Source organism: Strongylocentrotus purpuratus, unplaced genomic scaffold (assembly GCF_000002235.5).
Source record: "Strongylocentrotus purpuratus isolate Spur 01 unplaced genomic scaffold, Spur_5.0 spur5_scaffold_4, whole genome shotgun sequence".
Lineage (NCBI taxonomy): Eukaryota > Metazoa > Echinodermata > Echinoidea > Camarodonta > Strongylocentrotidae > Strongylocentrotus > Strongylocentrotus purpuratus.
Genome location: NW_022145610.1, coordinates 23751209 through 23764929, shown reverse-complemented (window position 1 = coordinate 23764929; position 13721 = coordinate 23751209).

Sequence of the window (13721 nt, the reverse complement as noted above, 5' to 3'; positions counted from 1 at the left end):
CTTGGGAGCTCGTGGGCGAGCTCGGGGGTAAACTGGGGAGCTCGTGGCGAGCTCGTGGGTAAAAGGGGGAGTTCGTGGCGAGCTCGGGGTTAAACTGGGGAGCTCGTGGCGAGCTCGGGGGTAAACTCGGGAGCTCGTGGGGAGCTCGTGGGTAAAAGGGGGAGCTCGTGGCGAGCTCGTGGGTAAAAGGGGGAGTTCGTGGCGAGCTCGGGGTTAAACTGGGGAGCTCGTAGCGAGCTCGGGGGTAAACTCGGGAGCTCGTGGGGAGCTCGTGGGTAAAAGGGGGAGCTCGTGGCGAGCTCGTGGGTAAAAGGTGGAGTTCGTGGTGAGCTCGGGGTTAAACTGAGGTTAAACAGCTCCCAGGAAAACAGTTAGGTATACAGTGTGAGTCCCAAAAAAATTTACACCTAGAAAATTGCTAATTATTTTAAAAATTATCTGTGAACAGTAAATTATTTTACATTCTATGAAAGAGTGTTTTATCTTGAATCATTTAGTATCATTTTTGTGTGGTATGTTTGGATGAAGAGGAGGCATTGTATGCGAGAGTGCAAAAATCGACTTGCGCCAAAGTTGCTAATGTGATGTTTGAATAAAACAATTGCGATATGGGTATTATTTCAGTCATTACAGATCAACATAACATCCCAAACAAAATTAATCATGCCACACATATCAAAAATTGAATATAAAATATCAACGAACATTGTTAGTGTGTTTGCTTGTGACTTTGCTTCTGCAAAAAACATATGCAATGCATTTCATTTGATACATTCAATTCATTCTCTCACTCCGCTGATCCCAACATAATACATACTGTAGGCATCACTTTGGCGCAAGTCATTTTTTGCACTTTCACAAACAATGCCTCCTGTTCATCCAAGCGTAAACACATACCACACAAAAGTGATACCAAACGATTTGGAATAAAACACTCTTTCATAAGATGTATAATAATTTACTGTTCATAGATGATTTTTAGAATAATTAGCATTTTTCTAGTTGTAAACTTTTTTTTGACTCACACAGTATACATGTATATGTATTTTAAAGTTCCCTTCAGGATGCCAATTTCTTTTATTTATTCTATTAATATATGTACATGTATTTTTAAAATGTCTTGGGCCAAGGAAAATGAGTTCCTACTTCCTAGTTTCTTGTCTCCATCAGCATCCTTTTTATGTAATTTTTTTTAAAATAAAAAATATTGATCTGAAGATATCTCTCACCTGAAATAATTAAGGTAAACAAATGCATACTTTATTATTTTGATACATTTTTGAGCCTCTTTGTTAGAACGTAAATTGTATATGCAATTACATTGAAAGTTCAGAAAATTTGTGTTGAAATTGAAACAATAGCTTTTTCATACTGAAGTAACCTGTCAAATTACTTGTAAATTTAATTAAATTCTTTTGAAACTTTGAAACATTTATTTGCAGCATACCAGATTGGGAAGGGGGGGGGGGGGGTTGCCATTTATTCTGACTGTATCATATATTTAACACCTTGAAATGTCACTATCAGGTATTACATAAGAGCACACACCCAGACCTTGATTCGAGGTCAACTCCCTGTTTCTAACTTGCTCTCTCCTTATGTACATAGGATTCCCCACTGCTAAGACACAAATCTCTATTCCTCTCTTTTCCCCACTCTCACTTTCTTGTTTACTCTCTCTTGTGGAATTACCACTGGTAGCATTCCTGATAAGAATGAATTGATGTGTTAGTTATAGGCCACTTTGGGCAAGTCTTTCTCCATCTTGCTTTTGTAGAGAGCAGACATGGGTTTTGAATGGTATTGCAGCTCCTTTGTTTTAGGTAAGAGAAAAACTAATTCCTCACACCTTATAACTAAATGTTCTACTTGTGTATTTATAGGCCAACAGTTAGGCCTACCTCTCTTATACATTTATGAAAGAGAAGTGTAGAGTAATGATTAATGAGATAAAGTATTTATTCTCTTTCTAGTGAGATATCTTTTCATATATTGGGAAGTTTGTTTCTCTATCTATATAGCACATAGTATATTCACTTCATTAAAGTAACATTAGATATAATCTATGTGATAAGGTTATATTCATGTAAATATTCCTGTATCTTGACTGACAAACCCTATCATTTAGGCAACATGAGAGCACATTAATGCATTTTGTCTGAATACTGAAAACTAGTTTGCTAGCGGATATAAAGAAGGGATTGTTCTAGAGATCCTATAGTATATGTACATGTATCATTACTTGGTACCCTGGGTTGGTGAATACACTGACAAGAAGGGGGATGCTATATAGTTATTGTATGAATACCACTTTATTAATTTGGATCTTTGTAATATTATGAGTGATTAGAATGATGGAATAATTACCAAAATGGATAATAATATTTCTTCAAAGGCAGAGTATTATACAGTGTAATTACTCACATATTTAATTTCATTATACAATGTAATTATATAATTTGGAAATCATTTATTCATTCATATCGTTGTGTGAAGTTGTGAACACTGCATACAGGTAACATGTATTTTACAGGGTTTGTATTGACTCTAATAAAAAGATACTTGTTTTAAGTTATATTTTATGTTATATCTTTTCTTTCTGTACTTTGATATATTAGTGTTTTCATTGATTGATATCCCAGAAGTAATGAGCTTTTAACTTTCCCTTATTCTAAAGAGGATCACTGTATTCTTCACCAGCTTGCCAACTGAATTGTCCCTGCACAGCCAGCCTGCAGATGTTAACAGGATATTGGAAGGTTGATAAGTTAGATAAATATATATGCATACCAATAGCTCAACAGGATCATCAAGTTCACCTCTATATGTAGACACAAATTAGTTCTCAATAGGGACTTTTAGATTTGCACGAAGACAATGTGGATTGCTACGGTCGACGTCCTTTTTATGCACTGCCTTCAATGGACGTCACAGGTTTCAGTCCACGCAAATCTAAAAGTCCCTAATGCCAACATGCTGTTGAGCACGCCATTAAGCTCGCAGCCATTTTTTTCTCCACAAGATTGTCGACGAACTCGTTGACGAGCTTGTCGACGAACTCGTACGAACTCGTTGACGAACTCGTTGACGAACTCGTACGAACTCGTTGACGAGCTTGTCGACGAACTCGTACGAGCTCGTACGAACTCGCCAACGAGCACGCCAACGAGCTCGCCAACGAGCTCGCGTGCATGCTCGTAGCTAATTTGCATATTTGGAACGAAACGAGCTCGCTGGCGAGTTCGTCTGCGAGTTCGTCGACGAACTCGTGGGCGAGCACGCTGACGAGCTCGCGTGTTAGCGTACTGAAATTTGTATAGGGGTGATCACAGTGTGGATTTGGAATACTTTCCCCGATGTTAACACTATATATTCATGGAATGTAAAATACTGTGAAAACAAATAATTAATGCACTATCTACATACACAAATGTGACTAAGGGTGATAGTGGCAATGATGTGATCACACTGTGTTCAACACTGTGGCCAACAAATATTCCAAAAAATGTGAACACCAAAGGTATGATGAATTCAGAGTTGGTTGGAATGAAAACTTTCATCATGTTGATTGTGTGAAAATGCTCAAATTTACACTGTTCCCACACTGTGGTATTGTGCCATACTGTGGTCAGAGAATTGCGTTGAATGCATACACCACAGTGCGACCACACATGGATTCGGGACACTTTAATAATTCATTCACACTGTGTACACTGTTTTATGACTGTAGACAAAGAGAACATCAAGTGGATTGGTCGATTCAAACACCTTCAGAGTGTTAAATATATGAAAAGACTGTGTCCACAACGTGTCCACAGTTTTCACAGTAAAGCCCACAGAAAGCATGATTAATCTGAAGTCTACATTTCATTGGTTCAAGATGACATCTACAAGAAGTTTGACTTGCCTCTGTCAAAGCCGGGAAGTTTATATTTCCTCATTGCAAAGCCCTGCTGCTTTGGAGAGAAACGGGAAGATTGGGGCGCTACTAACGTGGGTTATAAAGTCAATAAACCCCTGGACGTTATGTTAGTCATAGCTCAAATAAAGGCACAAAAGGTAGAGAGTTAGTACAACAAACCACAAGTCACCTCCAATGCATGACCTGGCAATCACTTTCCCCCGCTAGCCTCTTTTCAGTGCTGTTTTCATTAGACTTTAAGGAGTGCAAACACAAAAGAAGATGGAAAATATTTCCAATAGCGGTTTGGTTAAACTCCTTACTTATTCCATTTCCTAAGAAAATCATAACCAAGCACTTAGTGCTTATAAGAAATCATTCCCCCCCCCCCCCACCTCCAAGGTTTTTTTTCTTAAAGACCATTCACTTTCACTTTTAAAAAATTGAATCCTTATTATTGAGCTACTAAACACCAATGGAAAAAAAATGTTATCTCCTCATATTATGAATGAAAGGAGACTACATTCATCCATAGATTTGTTTTTTAAATTATTTTAAGTGTGAAAAGGAGAGCACAAATAGAGAAGTGATATTTACAAGTAACTTCCACAATTATTGTGCAATCAGTTCAGAGCAGCAAACAGGCAAGTTCTTTCTTGTAACTTAATATTTCCGGTACCTGTAAGTTAATATTTTAAATAAAAAATAACTGCTGGGCTGAAAAGATACTGACTTCCTAATCATAACTGAAGGACAAGTTCACTTTCATCCCATACTTGGCAAGAATGCCAAAATGTGGTTGAAATAATTACTTCATATGTCCTGACCACAACCAATGCTTTGGTTACACTAAATCGTTAATTTAGGTCATAATTCAACCACTGGTTATTAATGTCATCCAATTCCTTTGCAAGCTAATTGAGGGATTGCCAAGTTAACTAAAAGTCATAGTAAATGCAGAATTTGATTGTTTCGGCTTTAAAGGATCACTCAAAGTCATGCAAATAGAAGAACAATGATGCTTTGCACTTTCATGAGAATGTGTCTATCACTCACAACTTTTTCTCTCTTTAAAAATAAATAAAAAATAAATGTAACCGTTTTTAAGGGCTACCTCTACATTTCCTCTCACTCTAAAATTAGACAACTATTGGGGAAAGTCGACACACAGCTGGTTAATTGTCTTATGGTCTTACAGTATTCAGTCTACAATGATTTCGTCCATCAATATTCCGTCCAATAGCCATTTTGATACAGCTTTCTGAGATCGATATATATGAAGGAAATTAACCTATCTGACAGGAATTCACATGGACAACATTAATGAAAGTCTGATGGTGAGACTAGAATCTATCATAAAATCAATAATGATATTGGTATATAGGTTGAGTGGTGAACACACAAAGCATTATGTACATCAATGAATATGCAAACAGCGTTAGCCTGGTAAACTTTACCTAAAATCTATCAACTCTGATTATGGTAAGTTAGTATGGATGCAAAAATCGATTATCCATTTCATATTTATTCTATTCTGAGCGGCTTGAGATGACTCAGACTAATATAACACAAACTATGGTTATTTAGATTCATTAAAATATGACCAATACTAAAATCATAATTTTTGTCAATGACTACAGTTTCGTAAAAAGGTCCAATTCACAGAGAAGTTTGTGGAAGTGACTTGTGATATCATGTGATTCATTACATTTCATTACATCCTCACAGACTAAAAGACTAATACACAAAATTACATTATACTTTGGTCTACCCCGTACTGAACATTGGCTTCCACATGCAGAAAGGAAATTAATTTCAAACAGTATTAGCGTCTAAGGGACGGATTGGCCAATGGCACATTTCTGCGGTTAAGTCAAAGGCAAATCTGTACACAGCCGCTTAATTATGAAAACTTATCGATCGGCATGCCACTCAGTTCTCCGTCGTCGATACATCCCCAAGCCCATTACTTGCCCTTCAACACTGATGAACGACTTAATTACATATCTCATCAATACCCAACGTTAATACATGATAAGGCTATCTAGCATGAAGCTTGCATAACATCAACTACTATGAGGGAGAAGTTCAGATATGTATTTAGATTCTAGAATGTTATGACCTCAAGGTATATTTCATTTGAAGATATTTAGTTTTCATCAATTTTTAAAGGTATGCTGCCATTCTCCTAGACAGGTGTCTTAAACCGATGTCATTAATTCAGTTGTTTTTATGCTCTGTTCAGTAGAATGGACATTAAATTTAATTTGATTTCATTGATTTATTGAGAATTCACACCTATCAAAAATGTTTAATCAGTAATATCCAGTACATGTTTATGTTTTTAGTACATAAACTAGGTTACCGGTATTATTTTGAACTGTGAGTTCACCATTAAAGCTAATGGTTGGTTCCACGATTTTAGATGTTCACACATATTATATTGACAGATATGCTTTAAGTAGACCTGAATATGAATTACATCTATGTTTGAATGTTGGTATGTGCATTAAGACCTAATTCATTTTCACTGATTCATAGAACGTTCACACATACACACGAAAAAATTAATCAGTGACATTTACTTTGTAAAGTACATATTAAAATGAGATTGCTGTTATGAGGTGTGAGCGCACCATTAGAACTAATTGGTTTCATGGTTTCATCAAATGTTCATCAGACCACGAATGATCACTGTACTCTTATCCATGAAGGGACACTGGATACCAATTTAATGACATTTTTTCATCGCCGCAAATGTTGCACTGCACATACCCATACATGTACATACATTAATAGTGTTGGGTCGTTTTATTAATCACTCCGAAAATTGATTTTGACGATCAAATCGTCCGCTGGGAGCTGGAGGGGAACTAATTAACTCATATATCATTTTGGAAAGCCATTAACTCTACGCAAAATATGATGATGAGTTAATAACTTTCTTGCTCTTAACAAATGAAAATATCAAATCAATCTATTAAACGAGTAGACAGTGTATTCCGATACATTAAACATTTCCTTAAAAATTGATGGAAAGAGTGGTATTTAAAAAAAATGTGGTGTCAGTAGAAAAGGGACAGTAATTTTACAGTATTTCAGATCACAATGAATATTTACTCTGCTAGCACTGAGGTTTAAATTTTATCAACATATTTTCTATATTCAAATCAACACACAATATAATATATTGTCTGTTTGGAGCCAGAAGGACGTTACAGAATTAACGCCCTTCTGATTCTAAACAGATGATAAATGGATTTGCATCCGAAGTTGAAATTTTCACTACCAAAAAAAATCATGAAAAGAGCAGTTTCTTTCATTTTTGAAAGGGATTATTTATTGAAAATAGGGTGCGTTTATCGGGTCTTGCCACTAGATATGTACATATCGAACCCCACTATCAAACCGAACTATATGAAAGTGATTTGCAGGATGTCGCGTTTATCGTCTCTTCACGATTCAAAATAAAGGCCTTGTCTCTGCGCAGCTGCTTTGCGCCGTTTGACCCGGGAGTCAGTTTCTCGGAGGTCAACTACACACACATGCTTGTACACTGCACATGGCGCGCGCTAGCCTCCGAACCAGAAATTAACCTGGCAAAGTCCGATTTGTATGTGGGGTTCAAAACCGCTTTGCGTTTATCATCTCTCAGAAACGTGATTCTGGCTGTATGTCACATTCAAAACACACCTTTTTGCGTCTTTAGATATGCCTATATCTAAAGACGTTTAAAAAAGGCTTTGCGTTTATCACCTTCAAAATTTGCCTGAAAGACGTTTGAGAAACCTGATTCTAGGCAAAAATTTGGTCAATAAACGCACCCACAGTTTGTCATTACCACCAATCTAATTTTCGTAAATATAAATGATTTTATGTCCCCACAAAAACAGCATTTTGTTCTACATCATTAAGCTGCACAAGCAGGAAACAAATCACTTTGCACTGTAATATTTGCAGATGATTAAGGCTGGTATGGAATGCAAGTTTATTTGAGCAATATATTTGAAACTACATGTACAAGGGTTGGGTGTCATTGTTACTTTAGCTGTGTAAATGTACCGATTATAAAGCACGACCATGTTTGCTTATGGGATAACCCTGTAACTTAAGCTGCTTTTTCTTTCTTCTTTTGGAGGGTTTACAAGAGACTTATCTTTTGTGACAGGCATGTACCAATCAAGATGATTATACAGTTTTTCTTTTAAGCTGAATAATGCTACAGATCTCTCTGAAAAAGTATAACCATGGACCTAACTGCAAAGAACTTACACTTTTGTTCATCAAAATTTTCTCTCAATTTTCTTTAGACTATTAAGGGAAGAATAAGAGAGTGACAATTTTTACTTTCTGGTTCATCAAAACTCTCTTTGGATTTTCTTTAGTCTTAGAATGGAAAATTATTCTTTTTCATTTTTCCTTTATGCTTTTTCCTTTTTTACCAGGGTAATATCATATGGTAGGGTGATGAGGGTCCAAGGTAATATATTAAAAATACAAGTAATATTTTAGGAGCTAAATAACTGAAACTCTGTTTTTTTAGTTACCGGTAGTTTGTTTAAGATACAACTACATTGCAGATAGAGAGCCTCCATGGTAGAAATAGTAGAGAAGAGAGTTGTTATCAATGCTTTCTCAATTTCATATTTGTTTGGGCATATTTCATACACAAAAGTTTCAAGTTTCATGACAAGTTGTTTTTTAAAAGGAACCCCAAGGTAATTTTTGTATCATATTAACTGAGTGACATTTTGGAGCATGCTTTTTTTTCCGGACATGGAAAGTGAATTTATTACATGTAACTTTTATATTGTTGATGTTAGAAACATGAAACCATTTTTCCCAAATGCACATATATGTAACTCTTTGTCTATCATTGATTTTTTGAATGTTTGCTTTGTTTTGTTTTGTCTTGTCTTTTTCTTTATTACTTCAAAACAAACAGGCCCACACCACAGACAAAGTTACATTTTATTTTCACTACAGGCCTAGTACATGCACATTCCAATATCAAAGTTCATGTTTAGTTGTTTACCACTACTCAATTTGTAAAATTCTAATAAAAGTGTCACTCATCTATTTTCAAGGTTTCTTTATAGAAATCCCCATGCATGATATTCCAATAGAAGTCACACGATAATACTTCTTAAAAGTCAAGGACTCCTCAATCAGGAATATCAAAAAGTAAATACTTCATCTTTTAAATATTGGAAATTCTCTTTTATCGTATTTCTGTCAAAAAGCGTAGCAAATTGCAACTTTATTGAAATATCTCACTCTCTACGCACCAATCTGAGATCATATTTGTCTCTGTCATCCAATGAATAAATGAACATCCATCATGAGCATTTATTTTCATAATACACTGGGCATGTCATGGTACCTGACAGATGGACAAGCATTACCTGAAGGTTTTGACAAGCAAAGATCTTCAATTATTATCTTGCCATGCATGGACGTCATTTTTCAGAAATTCCATGCCTTTGGGAAAACAGATTTCTCTTTTTTTTTTTAAAGGGATCCGGTAACTTTGTCTCAGATTCTGAAACAAAATTCTGGATTTAGCTCATGATGCAATGATAATTATAAACCTTTAGGTCAGTCAGGAACCCCATGACTTTTACAAGCCGATCGCCTGTCTGATTATCAAGATATTTATGATTGGAATTACAAATTTTGAAAACCGTTCGCCTGACGGTTTTCATAACACTACAGTCTATTGGGGAAAACGCGTATGGTAAAACCGGTCACTCAAAGATTTTTTACTTTTTTGAGGCACTTCTTGATCATTTTGAAGCGCAATTTTTTTAGGGCTTCAATATAACACCATATCACAGACACTGATAACACTTAGGGCTGTGTATCTCAGATTTAACATTGTTAAACGATCCCTTTAATGTCTACGAAACCTGACATATTCTCTTTCTTTTGGAGGAGAAGGGTATGATTTTTGGACAATATCTTGTTCTCAGAAGTTGGATCATGCCATCTTACCTGGTTTGTCAAGAAAGAAAGAAGAAAGAAATTGTTGAGAGCCAGAAAGGAATTAATATAATACTGTTTTCACACTGGCAATATTTTGCTTACCGTACTATAGGTGGGGTTAAAGGGTATCTTAACCCCACCTATAGTCCGGGGTTAAGCTTATTCCACTTTCTTTTCACACTGGCAAAATGTTGCTTAACCCCGTACTATAGGTGGGGTTAAAGGGGGGGTTTTAGCCCCACCTATAGTACGGGGTTAAGCTTATTCCACTTTCTTTTCACACTGGCAAAAATTTGCTTAACCCCGTACTATAGGTGGGGTTAAAGGGGGGTCTTAGCCCTACCTATAGTCCGGGGTTAAGCCTATTCCACTTTCTGTTCAGACTTGTTTTTACCAAAGTGGGCTAACCCCACCTATAGTACGGGGTTAACTAACCCTGCAAAATAGCAGGGCTAACCTCGCAATTGTGGTGCTAACTCCTGCTAACTCCGCAATTGCGGTGCCAAGCAAATGAATGAGAACAGAAACGAAAAATAGTCCGGGACTACGCAGTGAAGCGAATTAATGAATTCCATGGCCATGGCTAGTACGGGGCTAAGGAATTGCAGTGAGAAAAGCCAAACAAAATAGTCCGGGGTTAAGGATAGTACGGGGCTAAGGATAGTACGGGGCTAAGCAAAGTACGGGGTTAAGCAAAACCAGTGTGAAAAGAGTATAAGTCCTATACTGTGTAACATGGCATGAATACCCAGCTGGCTCTCAACAGTCAACAGACAAAATAATGTCTCAAGATATTTATGATCAATTCTTAAATTATTGATCTTTCGGCAAGGAGTAATATTCTGAGCACTGAGTAAATATGAATGATTTATTAACTTTGGGGTAGTGAAACAGCAATTATTCTTTTATGTACCTCAAAGGCAGAAAAATTACGATCCATTAGGCACGCACACTCAAAACCTTGCTCTAAATCGAGCGGCAGGTATGTCAAAATTCAGCAATTTCATACATCATCTGTTTGGAGCGAGAAGGATGTTAACTCATATGCTTTAACACGCAGTTAACGCCCTACTGGTTTGAAGAGATGGTTTACTATATTTCATACAAAGTTGGATGTTTAATGAATATGAAAGTCAAACAGGGTTTATACGTACAATCGTCTGTTTGGAGACAGAAGGACATTAACTCATATAATTTAACACAGAGTTAACGCCCTTCTGTCTCTGAACAGACAATATGTTGCTCTTTCATTGGTATAGTGTACATGTTGATTATACAGGTAAAGCTATGTTCAAGTGATGCCATAAGCACCAATAAACTAATGCATACAAGATGTTACTTGACAAATGACAATAATTGCTTGGAACTAAAGCTGAATGAAAGGTTTAGTCAATGAGGTAATATCCACAGATTTCTTCAAAAAATATTATCCAACCTCTACATCTTTTTACCGAAATAGTATGGAAATAAATAATTTTGCCCACAGTGATGCAACTGAATATAATTTAAAATGCAACTGGGGTTTCAACCAATCAGAGTCATTAATTTGGGACTTGAAAAAGATCAGAACTAAGTATTTTCTTTTCAAGGGATTCATATGTTTAGTAAAAATAGAATATAATTTTCTTCTATCTTTTAATATTTTTTGGACAGAAATGACCTACAAGTCATATAGCTGACCTTGACCTTCAACAATAAGGAAAGGAGGAAAAGCAAAAAAAACAAGACCAAAAACAAACCCCAGAAGTCCAGAACAAAAACAAAGAAACAATAGAATTCAAATTTACCATCATATCATTTGTAATGGCTCTAACTAAAAAAAAAATTTAATCTGAACAAAGAGCAGTCAATACTATCAAATCTATATTGTCTTTTATTCGGCAAACTGTTGTTCCATCTGCGGAAATGTTAAAGAGTGCCTGACCCTACCCCAGCTGACCTCGACATTCGAAAATACACAGAACAATGCCTTCATTTTAACCATCGCTGACCTTGACCTTCAACTATGAAAAGAACAAAACCCACTATTTCAGCGTATGATTGATTTGATGGTAATAGGGCTATCTGTAAACAAGATGCCCAACACAGTACTGACAATAGCCTCAAATGTCTCCTTTTTGGGGGGGGGGGGGAACTGTCCTATCAACTATTCAAAAGAAAATGCTCCATTTCGAAATTTCATTGATAACATCATGTAGTGGTTGTAACTAAGCATGTGCAATTGTGCATAATACAGAGCAGTTCCTAATATAACATCCCTTTGTCTTTAAATTGGCAAGCTGTTTTTCAGTCAAGGGAAATGTCACAGAGTGGCTGCTTCAACATTCAGTGTACAGAAAGAACAATACCAAGGTCAGTGCTATTGTTGTAGCAGCTCTTTCAAAAATAGAGGGGAAATGAATTTTGTACATTGCAGTGGATAATATCATGAATACATCCATATGACATCATCAAACATAATTTAATTTAGCAAACTATTGTTCAATCTAGGGAAGTGTTTAATTTACAGAGTGGCTGACCTCAAAGTTCAACTGCAAAAAGAAGAAAACATGTCAAAATAAAACTGCTAATATTGTTGAAACAGCTTTAACCGGATACAGAATTCATTTAAATGACAGTCAATAATATAATGGATATATCTATTATATTATTAAATCTCTCTTTATCTTTAATTTGGCAAACTATTGTTCAATCTAGGAAAGTGTTACAGAGTGGCTGAGCTAAATATTCAACTGTAAACAGAAGAAAACATGTGAAAATAAAACTGCTAATATTGTTGAAACAGCTTTAACCAGATACAGAACGCTTTTTGTTACATGGTAGTCAATAATATCATTAGATGGATAATTATATAATATTGACTGGCCTTGAGGGGTATATCAGAAATATTGACCAAGCTCAGATCATATTGCCCCGAGTCGAAAGACGAGGGCAATATGGTCTTAGCGCGGTCAATATTTCTGATATCCCCCGAAAGTAAAGCCAGTCAATATTTTTATTGTTATCCAAATCAGACATCTAGAGCAAATACAGACATCCACCATGACATTCTCAAGAACTGAACAAACTTTGTCAAACCAACACTGTGCATCCAGTGCTTGACAAAATTTTCGATACACTACAAACAGTGTGTATTTGGTGTGATTATTACGTCACAATAGAGTGCGCGCAAAGTGCGCAGGTTCTCGTACGCATAATATTAATAGATGCGCAATGAAAATGCGAGACCGTGGAAAATACCAAGGTATATTTTCACTCGTCTCTACACGCAAAGTCAATACGCGCAGGGAGACCAAGGAAAATACAAAGAATATACCCCTCCGGTCCCACTGCTAGTGAAAACTAGGGCAATACGGTTTTGTAAATGACCAGCTCAGATGTCTGATACGGGTAATAATTGGATATATCCATTATATTATTAAATCTCTCTTTATCTTTAATTTGGCAAACAATTGTTCTAACCAAGCCAGGGATTCCCTAAACAAATGGGAACAAAGCCGTAACTGTAACCTAGCCAAAGTAAACAAGTTCCTTGGCCATTAACCCAATCTCCTACAAAACCACACAACAATCAATAGAAATTTGTTTCTTTTGTCACACTCATGGTCCTCCCATTCAAGTTCCCCACTTCCGCTAACTGTGTTTTATAGCTATGTTTACACAGGAAAATCATAGCTTTAACTTTAAGTTTGTGAAACCTCAATGTTATGAACAACGGTCCACTAATAAACAAAGAGAGGGTTCACACAGGAACCTTGAGTATTCAAAGTTTTAAAATACAAGCCGAGCAAGCAGTCATTTTAACTACAACCTGGCGTAACGTCTTGATCTGGAG